The 13,789-nt window shown below is 39.8% G+C and overlaps 1 protein-coding gene across 6 annotated transcripts in view; it reads right to left on the minus strand.

Moving 5' to 3' along the window:
* Nucleotides 1-13,789, minus strand: part of magi1b (membrane associated guanylate kinase, WW and PDZ domain containing 1b) — a 430,901-nt gene that overhangs the window by 323,521 nt on the left and 93,591 nt on the right. The window lies entirely within an intron of this gene.

A 13,789-nucleotide genomic window follows, 5' to 3' on the forward strand; every position in this document is an offset into this window, starting at 1 on the left:
ATGGCGTCGTTAGCAACAGCATTGTTAAGCTTCGCCAGGCTGGGAATTATTAACCGTGTAGTTACAGGTCCATGGTTTAATAGTATTGTTGATCTTCTGTCTATCCTTCCAGTCAGGGATTTATTTATTTAGTTTCTATCTGCATTTGAGCCCGATGCTATCACGTTAGCTCAGTAGCTAAAGAGCTTCGCCGATGTATTGTCGTGGAGATAAAAGTCACTGTGAATGTCCATTTCGCGTTCTCGACTCTCATTTTCAAGAGGATATAGTATCCGAGGTGGTTTAAAATACAAATCCGTGATCCACAATAGAAAAAGGAGAAAGTGTGGAATCCAATGAACCCTTGTACCTAAGTTACGGTCAGAGCGAAAAAAGATATGTCCTGCACTGCACTGTAGTCCTTCACTCTCACTTTCCTCATCCACAAATCTTTCATCCTCGCTCAAATTAATGGGGTAATCGTCGCTTTCTCGGTCCGAATCTCTCTCGCTGCATTGTAAACAATGGGAAAATGTGAGGAGTCCTTCCTCCGATGACGTCACGCTACTTCCGGTATAGGCAAGGCTTTTTTTTATCAGCGACCAAAAGTTGCGACCTTTATCGTCGTTGTTCTCCTTTCAGCAAAAATATGGCAATATCGCGAAATGATCAAGTATGACACAGAATGGATCTGCTATCCCCGTTTAAATTTAAAAAAATCATTTCAGTAGGCCTTTAAGGGAAGACGAACTTCCCTTTCAGTCTTCGAGAACCGCCACAGCAGCAGTCTCCAATCCCAAGAAGGTCTCATACAGTAGGGAAGGGATTCATATGACACCATTCCTGGGTGAATCTCACGTAAGAGGAAAAGGGGGGTGTCATCATTTTTGCAATGCAGTCTGCTGGAAATGATGGAAAGCGCCTCTCTACATAGCAACTGACGCTGTGATCAAAGTCCGAATTGCCACAAACCAAATTTTTGAATATTTAACACTCTACTGCTATCTGGCGGCTAAAGTGGATAGTGCAGTGTTTTTCAACCACTGTGCCGCGGCACACGTGGGATATTATCTCATTTCACTTATTTGGGTTAAAAATATTTTTTGCAAATCAGTAATTTTAGTCTGAAAATGATGTGTTGTTGTTGAGTGTCGGTGCTGTCTAGAGCTCGGCAGAGTAACCGTGTAATATCAGTGTTTCCCACACATTCATTTATTTGTGGCGGCCCGCCACGAAAGAATTACGTCCGCCACAAATAAAAATTAAAAAAAATAAAAAACTTTTTTTTTTTTTTTTTTGGTCCTGTCCAGCTTCTCAGGCAAATCATATAGTTGATGTAGATGCCCATATAGGCTATTCAGATTTACTTTACAAAAGAGAAGTGTAGGATACTTCTCTTGTTGCCTTATTTGTACTTGACCACTACTGTTTTCTGTTTATTTGTTACTGACTGTGGCAGGACACCTCTGCCTCTGTTTCACTTTATGTTGCTGGTAAATAATATGGTTGTAGTAGTAGGCTAAAGTTAAATTATTTAGTATGCACTAATTAAAGGGGCAGAGCTTTAAGAGACATTTTAGCTTTTATATTTTATAAGATATATTTTTTGTAAGAACCACAATTGATAAATATATTTCAGTGAATAACATATTGTTCAAATCTGTATATAAATATGTACATAAAGTGTAATAATATTGTAAAATGGATGGATGGATGGATGTTTAAAACACAACTGTTATTATTAATTAGTAAGTATACATTTTTTGAGCCTTTTTAGAGAAAATCATATCATTGTAGTAAATTATGCAAATTACACGATGATGTCATGGTGACCACGCCCATAGCCACGCCCCCACCGCCACAGGTATCTTGGCAGTTTATGGGAAACACTGAATACTCTTCCATATCAGTAGGTGGCAGCAGGTAGCTAATTGCTTTGTCAATGTCGAAAACAGTGGGAGGCAGCGTGCTGGTAAAAAAAAGGTGTCTAGTGCTTAAACCAGGAATAAACAAAAGGTGAGTGCCCCTAAGAAAAGGCATTGAAGCTTAGGGAAGGCTATGCAGAACAAAACTAAAACTGAACTGGCAACAAATTAAAACTAGAATGCTGGACGACAGCAAAGACTTACTGTGAAGCAAAGACAATGTACATCCGAACATGACGTGACAATCAACAATGTCCCCACAAAGAAGGATAAAAACATCTGAAATATTCTTGATTGCTAAAACAAAGTAGATGCGGGAAATATCGCTCAAAGGAAGACATGAAACTGCTACAGGAAAATACCAAAAAAAGAGAAAAAGCCACCAAAATAGGAGCGCAAAACAAGAACTAAAACACTACACACAGGAAAACGGCAAAAAACACAAAATAAGTCAGGCTGTGATGTGACAGGTGGTGACAGTACACCTACTTTGAGACAAGAGCTATAGTGATGCATACTTGGTTATGGTTTAAAGTCATATCCAACAATTGCGACGACAACTCTTTAATGTCAACTGAGTTTCGTTTTTTAATGGTTTCTGCTGGTGGTGTGCCTCCGGATTTTTTCAACACAAAAAATGTGCCTTGGATCAAAAAAGGTTGAAAAACACTGGGATGGTGTACCCCCTCAATTCATCACGTTGTCAGGTAAACCGTGACAAATGGTGCCGTATGAATCCCCTTCCCACTGTAGATGAACAGCTTCGGCCGTGTTAGCAAGTAAGATCTGTGACTTCAAGACAAGGATTGGCTCTAAGGGCTAGGTCAGTCGGGCTGGAGTGCAAAACGGGGCAGTGCGAGTCGTGGTTGGAGAAGCCCCAGCCCGCCAGCCGCCAGAGCCAAAGTTCGTTCAAAGCGGTATTACAACCAAGGCTCCAGACAATCGGGCGCGTCTTGCTTGCGGTTTATTAATGTCTTTCAATGGCCGAATTTTTGGTGCATTACTAGTTAATAGTGCGTAAATAATAAGCTATATATATCCATTCATACAGTATATTACTTGAATTTGTTTCCGTGGCACCACAATCAATTACATTTAGGGGAAACCCTGCTATAGGCTACTAGAAGCTAGCAGCTACCCAACATCTAAGCACACAGCAACACACAAGCTAGACATACCTAGTGAGTGTCCTTAATTGAACAATAATGCAGTCTGAAACACGACATTTGTCTTTATAAACAAGTGTCAAATGATTATAGTCCCCAAGGCAGAAGTTTATTCAAAAGTATCCAGTAACAAACGTGTCTGGATCATTCAACTTTAACGATCACTCCACTTCAAAAGCATAAACCTGTCATAAAGTTAGCATTGTTCTCCGAGAAATTTCACTTGATCAAGCATTTTCTAAAATTCCACACTACAACAGAAAAAAAGTACTATGTACGATGATTTGCGTTGATATGTTATCGGATTAATATCGGTATGTGCTGGTGCTCCAGGCTCCAGTATCGGTAAAGAGTAAAGGTTCAGGAAGTGATCTCATCAAGCCCATGAATATAATTGTCTGAGTTTGACACATGTTTCTAAGGAAAACGTGGGCAATTGAAATGTTCACAAAAATAGTATTTAATTCATAGGTAGAGGTGTAGCACATTAAGAAAGAGGTTATTGCATTTTCAGTACATTTATTTTCATTTTTCACCTTTTCATTGCAGTGGAGTTGAACTCACCCAGGGTCAAAGCATTTATGTTTAATGAGTCTACTGATTTTCTTTCAGGATTGTTAAAACCACAGAGTTCTGCACTTAGTGCCACTATAGTTGTTAATGCAGTCATTTGATTTCAATCAGTTTTAATAAAGGCCAACTTTGTCTCATAAAAAGCCAATTTTGTCTGCTAATGATCATTAACTAACACTGGTGAGACAATTGCACATAATCTGTTGTAGCCCAACAAGCTTATTAGCTGGCAGCTCTGTGAGATGTTGTTTAATTGTTTATGATCAAGGCAAATGGCACAAACAAACTAATTAGATTCGGGGGTGCTCAGGCGTGATTTTTCAAGAACACATTGGCATAGTAGTCTTGTGATTTTACACCACCTTCCAACAACCAGAATCGTGCAGTAGCTACTGAGCTGGAAGAATTTATTAATCTGTCGGAGAGGCTGCGTAATCCTGGTACACTATTCCATAATCAGTAGCTAATCAGAGTATTAATCAGTCGCTAATGGAGCAAGATAGTGGGACAACTCAGAAACACAGAAATCCATGTCATTCTCAGATCTTGTGACATTTTAGGATGGAGACCCACGAACGGATTTTGCGTGGGAAAAATCTGAGATCTTAAAACTGAGACAAATTCAGTTGAAACTGATGGATTTTTTTGATTGATTGATTGAAACTTTTTTATTAGTAGATTGCACAGTGAAGTACATATTCCGTACAATTGACCACTAAATGGTAACACCCGAATAAGTTTTTCAGCTTGTTTAAGTCGGGGTCCACGTAATCAATTCATGGAAAAAGTCATGGTTCTGTAAATCATTATGCCTAAATTCTAAAACAACATACAAAATGCTACCGACGTACCCTTAAAGGCCTACTGAAATGAATTTTTTTTTTATTTAAACGGGGATAGCAGATCCATTCTATGTGTCATACTTGATCATTTCGCGATATTGGCATATTTTTGCTGAAAGGATTTAGTAGAGAACATCGACGATAAAGTTCGCAACTTTTGGTCGCTGATAAAAAAAAGCCTTGCCTGTACCGGAAGTAGCGTGACGTCACAGGTTGAAAGGCTCCTCACATTTCCCCATTGTTTACACCAGCAGCGAGAGCGATTCGGACCGAGAAAGCGACGATTACCCCATTAATTTGAGCCAGGATGAAAGATTCGTGAGAGTAAAGGACTAGAGTGCAGTGCAGGACGCATCTTTTTTCGCTCTGACCTTAACTTAGGTACAAGCTGGCTCATTGGATTCCACACTCTCCTTTTTCTAATGTGAATCACGGATTTGTATTTTAAACCACCTCGGATACTATATCCTCTTGAAAATGAGAGTCGAGAACGCGAAATGGACATTCACAGTGACTTTTATCTCCACGACAATACATCGGCGAAGCTCTTTAGCTACGGAGCTAACGTGATAGCATCGGGCTTAACTGCATATAGAAACAAAAGAAATAAGCCCCTGACTGAAGGGATAGACAGAAAATCAACAATACTATTAAACCATGGACCTGTAACTACACGGTTAATGTTTTCCAGCCTGGCGAAGCTTAACAATGGTGTTGCTAATGACGCCATTGAAGCTAACTTAGCAACGGGACCTCACAGAGCTATGCTAAAAACATTAGCTATCCACCTACGCCAGCCAGCCCTCATCTGCTCATCAACACCCGTGCTCACCTGCGTTCCAGCGATCGACGGTGCGACGAAGGACTTCACCCGATCATCCGTGCGGTCGGCGGCTAGCGGCGGCTAGCGTCGGATAGCGCGTCTGCTATCCAAGTCAAAGTCCTCCTGCTTGTGTTGCTGCAGCCAGCCGCTAATACACCGATCCCACCTACAACTTTCTTCTTTGCAGTCTTCATTGTTCATTAAACAAATTGCAAAAGATTCACCAACACAGATGTCCAGAATACTGTGGAATTTTGAGATGAAAACAGAGCTTTTTTGTATTGGATTCAATGGGGTACCAATACTTCCGTTTCAACGATTGACGTCACGCGCATACGTCATCATACATAGACGTTTTCAACCGGAAGTTTAGCGGGAAATTTAAAATTGCACTTTATAAGTTAACCCGGCCGTATTGGCATGTGTTGCAATGTTAAGATTTCATCATTGATAAATAAACTATCAGACTGCGTGGTCGGTAGTAGTGGCTTTCAGTAGGCCTTTAAAAGGAGGGAAAAAGGACCATTAAGTCGCAAGTGACTTCAACCTCTGTACCCACAAAACAATGCAATGTTCATATTAGGGTTGTACGGTAAACCGGTACGAGTATAGTATCGAGGTACTAATGAATCAAAAAACAGTACTATACTCTGTTTGAAAAGTACCGGTTCGCCATATTTTTGTTTTACAGGCATGACGGCGCGTCGTCGTCATGTCATGACATTGCTGTTTTTACGAGCAGAGGAGCATGTTCGGCAGCGCACAATCACGGAGTACTTACAAGCAGACAGTGTGTGTAGACAGAAAAGGGAGAATGGACGGATTTTGGCTTAAAAACTGATAATAAAGGTGAAGCTATAACACCTTAACCCAATAAAAGATGTTTATTGGGATAAGGTAAACATCTGTTCAGTATTTGAACATAAAAGTGTTTGATTGTGAGGCATTAAAAGCCACAAAATGCAACGGGTCCATCAGACCCACAAACGCTGGCTAAGTAACAACAATATGAACATGACTTACTTTTAAAGGCCTACTGAAATGAATTTTTTTTATTTAAACGGGGATAGCAGATCTATTCTATGTGTCATACTTGATCATTTCGCGATATTGCCATATTTTTGCTGAAAGGATTTAGTATAGAACAACGACGATAAAGATTGCAACTTTTGGTATCTGATAAAAAAAAGGCTTGCCCCTACCGGAAGTAGCGTGACGTAGTCAGTTGAACATATACGCAAAGTTCCCTATTGTTTACAATGATGGCCGCATGAAGTGAGAGAGATTCGGACCGAGAAAGCGACAATTTCCCCATTAATTTGAGCGAGGATGAAAGATTTGTGGATGAGTAAAGTGCAAGTGAAGGACTAGTGGGGAGTTGAAGCTATTCAGATAGGGAAGATGCTGTGAGAGCCGGGGGTGACCTGATATTCAGCTGGGAATGACTACAACAGTAAATAAACACAAGACATATATATACTCTATTAGCCACAACACAACCAGGCTTATATTTAATATGCCACAAATTAATCCTGCATAAAAACACCTGCGTGTTTGTTATGCTAGCTCCTAGCTCCTCTGCTAGCTCCTAGCTCCATAGAACACGCCAATACAATACAAACACCTGATCAACACACACAATCACTCAGCCCAAAAGACCGTTTACCTAACCCAAGGTTCATAAAGCTTATATATTTTTAAAAAGTTACGTACGTGACGCGCACATACGGTCAAGTTATCGAATGTTTAGCAGCCAAGGCTGCATACTCACGGTACCTGATATTCAGCTGGGAATGACTACAACAGTAAATAAACACAAGACATATATATACTCTATTAGCCACAACACAACCAGGCTTATATTTAATATGCCACAAATTAATCCTGCATAATAACACCTGCGTGTTTGTTATGCTAGCTCCTAGCTCCTCTGCTAGCTCCTAGCTCCATAGAACACGCCAATACAATTCAAACACATGATCAACACACACAATCACTCAGCCCAAAAGACCGTTCACCTAACCCAAGGTTCATAAAGCTTATATATTTTAAAAAAGTTACGTACATACGCAAAAAAAAGCCAAAGCTGCATACTCACAGTAGCACGTCTGCGTCTTTGTCATCCAAATCAAAGTAATCCTGGTAAGAGTCTGTGTTGTCCCAGTTCCCTACAGGCGTCTGTGTATCCAAATCAAAAGTCCTCCTGGTTAGAGTCTCTGTTATCCGAGTTCTTCCATCTTGACTGCATCTTTCGGGAATGTAAACAAAGAAGCGCCGGCTGTGTACTGTTGTGGCTGACTACGTTCGAAAAATACGTCCATTTCGCACCGACAACTTTCTTCTTTGCTTGCTTGGCTTCCTTCTCCATAATGCAATGAACATGATTGAAACAGATTCACGAACACAGATGTCCAGAATACTGTGGAATTATGAAATGAAAACAGAGCTTTTTCATATCGGCTTCAATGTGGAAGGCATACCCGTGTTCGTCGGGCTACGTCACACGCATACGTCATCCTCAGAGGCGTTTCGAACCGGAAGTTTAGCGGCAAATTTAAAATGTCACTTTATAAGTTAACCCGGCCGTATTGGCATGTGTTATAATGTTAAGATTTCATCATTGATATATAAACTATCAGACTGCGTGGTCGGTAGTAGTGGGTTTCAGTAGGCCTTTAAAGGCCTACTGAAATGAAATGTTTTTATTTAAACGGGGATAGCAGATCCATTCTATGTGTCATACTTGATCATTTCGCGATATTGCCATATTTTTGCTGAAAGGATTTAGTAGAGAACAACGACGATAAAGTTCGCAAGTTTTGGTCTCTGATAAAAAAAAGCCTTGCCCCTACCGGAAGTAGCGTGACGTAGTCAGTTGTTCACCTCCTCATATTTTCCTATTGTTTTCAACGCAGCTAGAGCGATTCGGACCGAGAAAGCGACGATTACCCCATTAATTTGAGCGAGGATTAAAGATTCGTGGATGAGGAACGTTAGAGTGACGGAATAGAATACAGTGAAAGACATATCTTTTTTCGCTCTGACCGTAACTTAGGTACAAGCTGGCTCATTGAATTCCACACTCTCTCCTTTTTCTATTGTGGATCACGGATTTGTATTTTAAACCACCTCGGATACTATATCCTCTTGAAAATGAGAGTCGAGAACGCGAAATGGACATTCACAGTGACTTTTATCTCCACGACAATACATCGGCGAAGCTCTTTACCTACTGAGCTAACGTGATAGCATCTGGCTCAAATGCAGATAGAAACAAAATAAATAAATCCCTGACTGGAAGGATAGACAGAAGATCAACAATACTATTAAACCATGTACATGTAACTACACGGTTAATAATTCTCAGCCTGGCAAAGCTTAACAATGCTGTTGCTAACGACGCTGAAGCTAACTTAGCAACTTAGCAACCGGACCTCACAGAGCTATGATAAAAACATTAGCTATCCACCTACGCCAGCCAGCCCTCATCTGCTCATCAACACCCGTGCTCACCTGCGTTCCAGCGATCGACGGCGCCACGAAGGACTTCACCCGATCACAGATGCGGTTGGCGGCTAGCATCGGTTGGCGGCTAGCATCGGCTAGTGCGTCTGCTATCCAAGTAAGTCCTCCTTGTTGTGTCGCTACAGCCAGCCGCTAATACACCGATCCCACCTACAACTTTCTTCTTTGCAATCTCCATTGTTCATTAAACAAATTGCAAAAGATTCACCAACACAGATGTCCAGAATACTGTGGAATTATGAAACGAAAACAGAGCTTTTTGTATTGGCTTCAATGGGCTACCGATACTCCTGTTTCACTGGCTACGTCACACGCATACGTCATCATCCAAAGGCGTTTTCAACCGGAAGTTTAGCAGGAAATTTAAAATTGCACTTTATAAGTTAACCCGGTCGTATTGGCATGTGTTGCAATGTTAAGATTTCATCATTGATATATAAACTATCAGACTGCGTGGTCGGTAGTTGTGGGTTTCAGTAGGCCTTTAAATCAACCACAGTGGGATGTTTTTCCCCAAAACAGGACTTCAGTTTTGTTTTCATTGCAGAATGGTGTACCTTCAAGCAGCAACATGACATAGTTACAGTTGGAATACAAGAACCCCGAACAACTGCTCTCAATATAAAATACTGGCTAAAAGTAATACAAGTAATGTATACAAGAGCATGTGGTCATGATTTGCATGATGTTCTTCAGAACAAAATGCATTCCAAAACAGCTACGTTCACTTATCTTTTTAACGTTCTGTGGTCCCAATCTTCGCCAAAGCCGGTTTTTTTTTATGGTCACAGGAATGATCTGCATCATTTTAAATCAGGTGTTAAAACATAAAAAGTAAATACTAATTACTGGAGAGTAATGAGTGCCCTGCACTTCAAAAGAACTCCGTAATGCATGTCCCAACATTGAAAGCACCATGTGGGTTTTAATGCTCGTCATCACATTCTCAACCTAATGATGTCACTATTGGCATCTCACCAAGGTGACGAGGTCATGACAGAACAGGCTGGCGTGTACTTTGAATATAAGACTTTGGGACCCGTGCCACCAATAGTTCAGGAACTTTAGGTTCTGGTGAAATGTGTGGTTTGTGTTTCCACTGCATTCCACATTTTAGGGTCTTTTATGCAAATCAGGCTGATGATGTATGGACGAGTGGTTTAGTATATTTCTACACTGATACCATGTAAATCACAGGTATCAAACTCAAGGCCCGGGGGCCAAATCTGGCCCGCCACACTATTTTATGTGGCCCGCGAAAGCATGCGTTAATAAAACGCTAAATCTTTTCTTACTAAATACATTTGTTCTTTCCCTTTTGACATTCAAAATCATGTACTGCATGCAATTGCATGTCTTTTAAAATTCAATATTATTAAAATCCAAATATTATATTATCAGGTATTCCAAAAATGTTTTTTGTTCAAATAAAGATAAATACTGCACTTAAAGGCCTACTGAAATGAGATTTTCTTATTTAAACGGGGATAGCAGATCCATTCTATGTGTCATACTTAATCATTTCGCGATATTGCCATATTTTTGCTGAAAGGATTTAGTAGAGAACATCGACGATAAAGTTCGCAACCTTTGGTCGCTGATAAAAAAGCCTTGCCTGTACCGGAAGTAGCGTGACGTCACAGGTTGTGGAGCTCCTCGCATCTGCACATTGTTTATAATCATGGCCACCAGCAGCGAGAGCGATTCGGACCGAGAAAGCGACGATTACCCCATTAATTTGAGCGAGGATGAAAGATTTGTGGATGAGGAAAGTGAGAGTGAAGGACTAGAGGGCAGTGGAAGCGATTCAGATAGGGAAGATGCTGTGAGAGGCGGGTGGGATATGATATTCAGCTGGGAATGACTAAAACAGTAAATAAACACAAGACATATATATACTCTATTAGCCACAACACAACCAGGCTAATATTTAATATGCCACAAATTAATACCGCATAACAAACACCTCCCCCCTCCCGTCCATATAACCCGCCAATACAAATCAAACACCCGCACAACACACTCAAGGTCACAGCCCAAAGTACCGTTCACCTCAGCAAAGTTCATACAGCACATATATTTCCCCAAAGTTACGTACGTGACATGCACATAGCGGCACGCACGTATGGGAAAGCGATCAAATGTTTGGAAGCTGCAGCTGTGTACTCACGGTACCGCATATCCAACTCAAAGTCCTCATGGTAAGAATCTCTGTTGTCCCATTTCCACAAGCATGCGTATCCAACTCAAAGTCCTCCTGGTAAGAGTCTCTGTTGTCCCAGTTCTCCACAGGCCAATGGTAAAGCTTGACTGTCATCGTTCGGGAATGTAAACAATGAAACACAGGCTACGACGTAGCCGCTACGTGTTTGTGTTGCTGCAGCCGGCCGCTAATACACCGCTTCCCACCTACAGCTTTCTTCTTTGCTATCTCCATTGTTCATTAAACAAATTGCAAAAGATTCACCAACACGGATGTCCAGAATACTGTGGAATTTTGCGATGAAAACAGACGACTTAATAGCTGGCCACAATGGTGTCCCAAAATGTCCGCTACAATCCGTGACGTCACGCGCAAACGTCATCATACCGAGACGTTTTCAGCAGGATATTTCGCGGGAAATTTAAAATTGCACTTTACTAATCTAACCCGGCCGTATTGGCATGTGTTGCAATGTTAAGATTTCATCATTGATACATAAACTATCAGACTGCGTGGTCGGTAGTAGTGGGTTTCAGTAGGCCTTTAATATTTGCTTGACTTATGATTTCAAAACAATTTATCAATCAAATTGTAGAATGTAAAATTGACAATAGATTTTATGGTTAAAGTCCACCGACTGAGTTTTTTTACCGTGAAATCAACTTGGCTATTGTTTTTTTCCAGATACAGTAAGACCCTAAAACATTAAAAAAACATTTTAAAAAAAACATTAAAACAAGAAGATTATGCTGTTAAAAAAATAAAAAAAAAATTTAAAAAAATGGCAGCTCTGTTGCTTGAATTTTTCCACTAAAAACAGTGGTACTGTTTCTCCATTCCATTCCATTTATACAATTTTTTCATATGCTGAAAAAAACCCACTGCTTTTACTGTAAAATTCTGGTGACTGAGTTGCCAGTTTTTAAAGTAACATTTAAATATTTGTTTTGCAGCTTATGTAAAAAAAATATATTGTTAATGTATTATATATATATATATACACATGTATATTCATATATGACTCATTGTTAAAATCGGCCCTCAGAGGGCAACCATAACTGTGATGTGGCCCTCAATGAAAACGAGTTTGACATCCATGATGTAAATAAACAGACAATAATCCCTTTTCTACCGCAGGAACTTTTACAGGAACTTTCCCACATACCCAGGTAAATTAAGTTCCCCCTGTGTTCCCACCAAAATTTAGTGTATTGTACTTACTGTAGGGCAAGTTGGTACGAGAAATTGAAAAAAATATGACAGAGGAGCATTGAGTTTAAAGACTGACCATAATGAGATAATAAATATAATCCTCAACAGTGGCATAAATACTACAGCTTTAATGTGCAAACCGTGATTAAATATCTGCGCAAGTGATGGAGGAATGTACAGTTTGGGCAGGGGGTGTGTCCTCAGTAATGTACTGTGTGCGTGGAATTGAGAAATGCACAGAGCACTGCAGAAATTCAACATTAAACTATGTTGTAGTAACTAATATCATGCTAAAAAATTCAAGTAACAACAACACAAGGACAAAAACATCGATAGTGGTCGCCATTAAATTTGATGTCAAGTACTGCCTTGAGAGCAAATGCTCCAGATGTTACAAATCTCATTATATAAAAACATAATTAGAATTAGCTTTAAAGTCTGCCTGGAGCTTCCAGATTCTTATGCAACATTCTGTCTCCAACTGCTGTAACCTTTTATTTAGGGTCACACACTTTTCAGGCTAAGTTTTTCAAAAAAACATTCAATGGACTTTAAGTAAATAATGTGTGTCTTCTCTATGTGGTCCTAAAGGGGGCCCGTTATGCAAAACCAACGTTTCTTACCTATTGGTACCTGTTTTGGGGATCTGTCTATGTCCCGGGAATTTGAAATCAAACCAAAATCAAACGTCAGCGGATATCTCCATATATGGTAGAGATTTACCCGAAGACCTTTGCGCGAGTCTGCCATTGTAGTCCGAAGTTGCAGTCAATGAGTTCCTTAATTTTTCTCTCTCTTTTTGGTAGGGCAGACTGGCTCGTACATGCACATGCATCCTCCGCTGGTACCATTTATAATACAAAGTAGTGTATAGTTCTAACTCAGGGGTGTCCAAAGTGCGGCCCGGGGGCCCGTAGCTCATTTTTTAGCGGTGAAATGTAACGAGAAAAAGTTGTGATGTTGACTAACAACACAAAGCTGCCAAGCAGACAGTTTTTTTTCTTTAAAGCTGTCATTGCTCAAAAAATAACAATGAATCAAAATCAATGTTGTTAGGAATTGTTGATCTGTTCAAGGCGCAAATTACTTCGGATCAAAAATTCAATTTCAAAATGTTTTGGGCAAAAATATTGCATATTTTGTTTGTTTGCCATATAAAAACTAAGTTGTTTTTTTTACAAACCAGCATAAAACAAACAGAAAAAAAATATATATAAAAAAATGTAAAATTATAATTGATAGCAGTGTTTCCCATAAACTGCCAAGATACCTGTGGCGGTGGGGGCGTGGCTATGGGCGTGGCTATGGGCGTGGATATGGGCGTAGTCACCATGACATCATCGAGTAATTTGCATAATTTATTACAATATGATTTTCTCTAAAAAGGCTAAAAAAATGTATACTTACTAATTAATAATAACAGTTTTGTTTTAAACGTCCATCCATCCATCCATCCATTTTACAATATAATTACAACACTTTATGTACATATTTATATACTGATTTGAACAATAAGTTGTTCACTGAAATATATTTAATTG

This window comes from Entelurus aequoreus, linkage group LG01, assembly GCF_033978785.1.
Source record: "Entelurus aequoreus isolate RoL-2023_Sb linkage group LG01, RoL_Eaeq_v1.1, whole genome shotgun sequence".
Lineage (NCBI taxonomy): Eukaryota > Metazoa > Chordata > Actinopteri > Syngnathiformes > Syngnathidae > Entelurus > Entelurus aequoreus.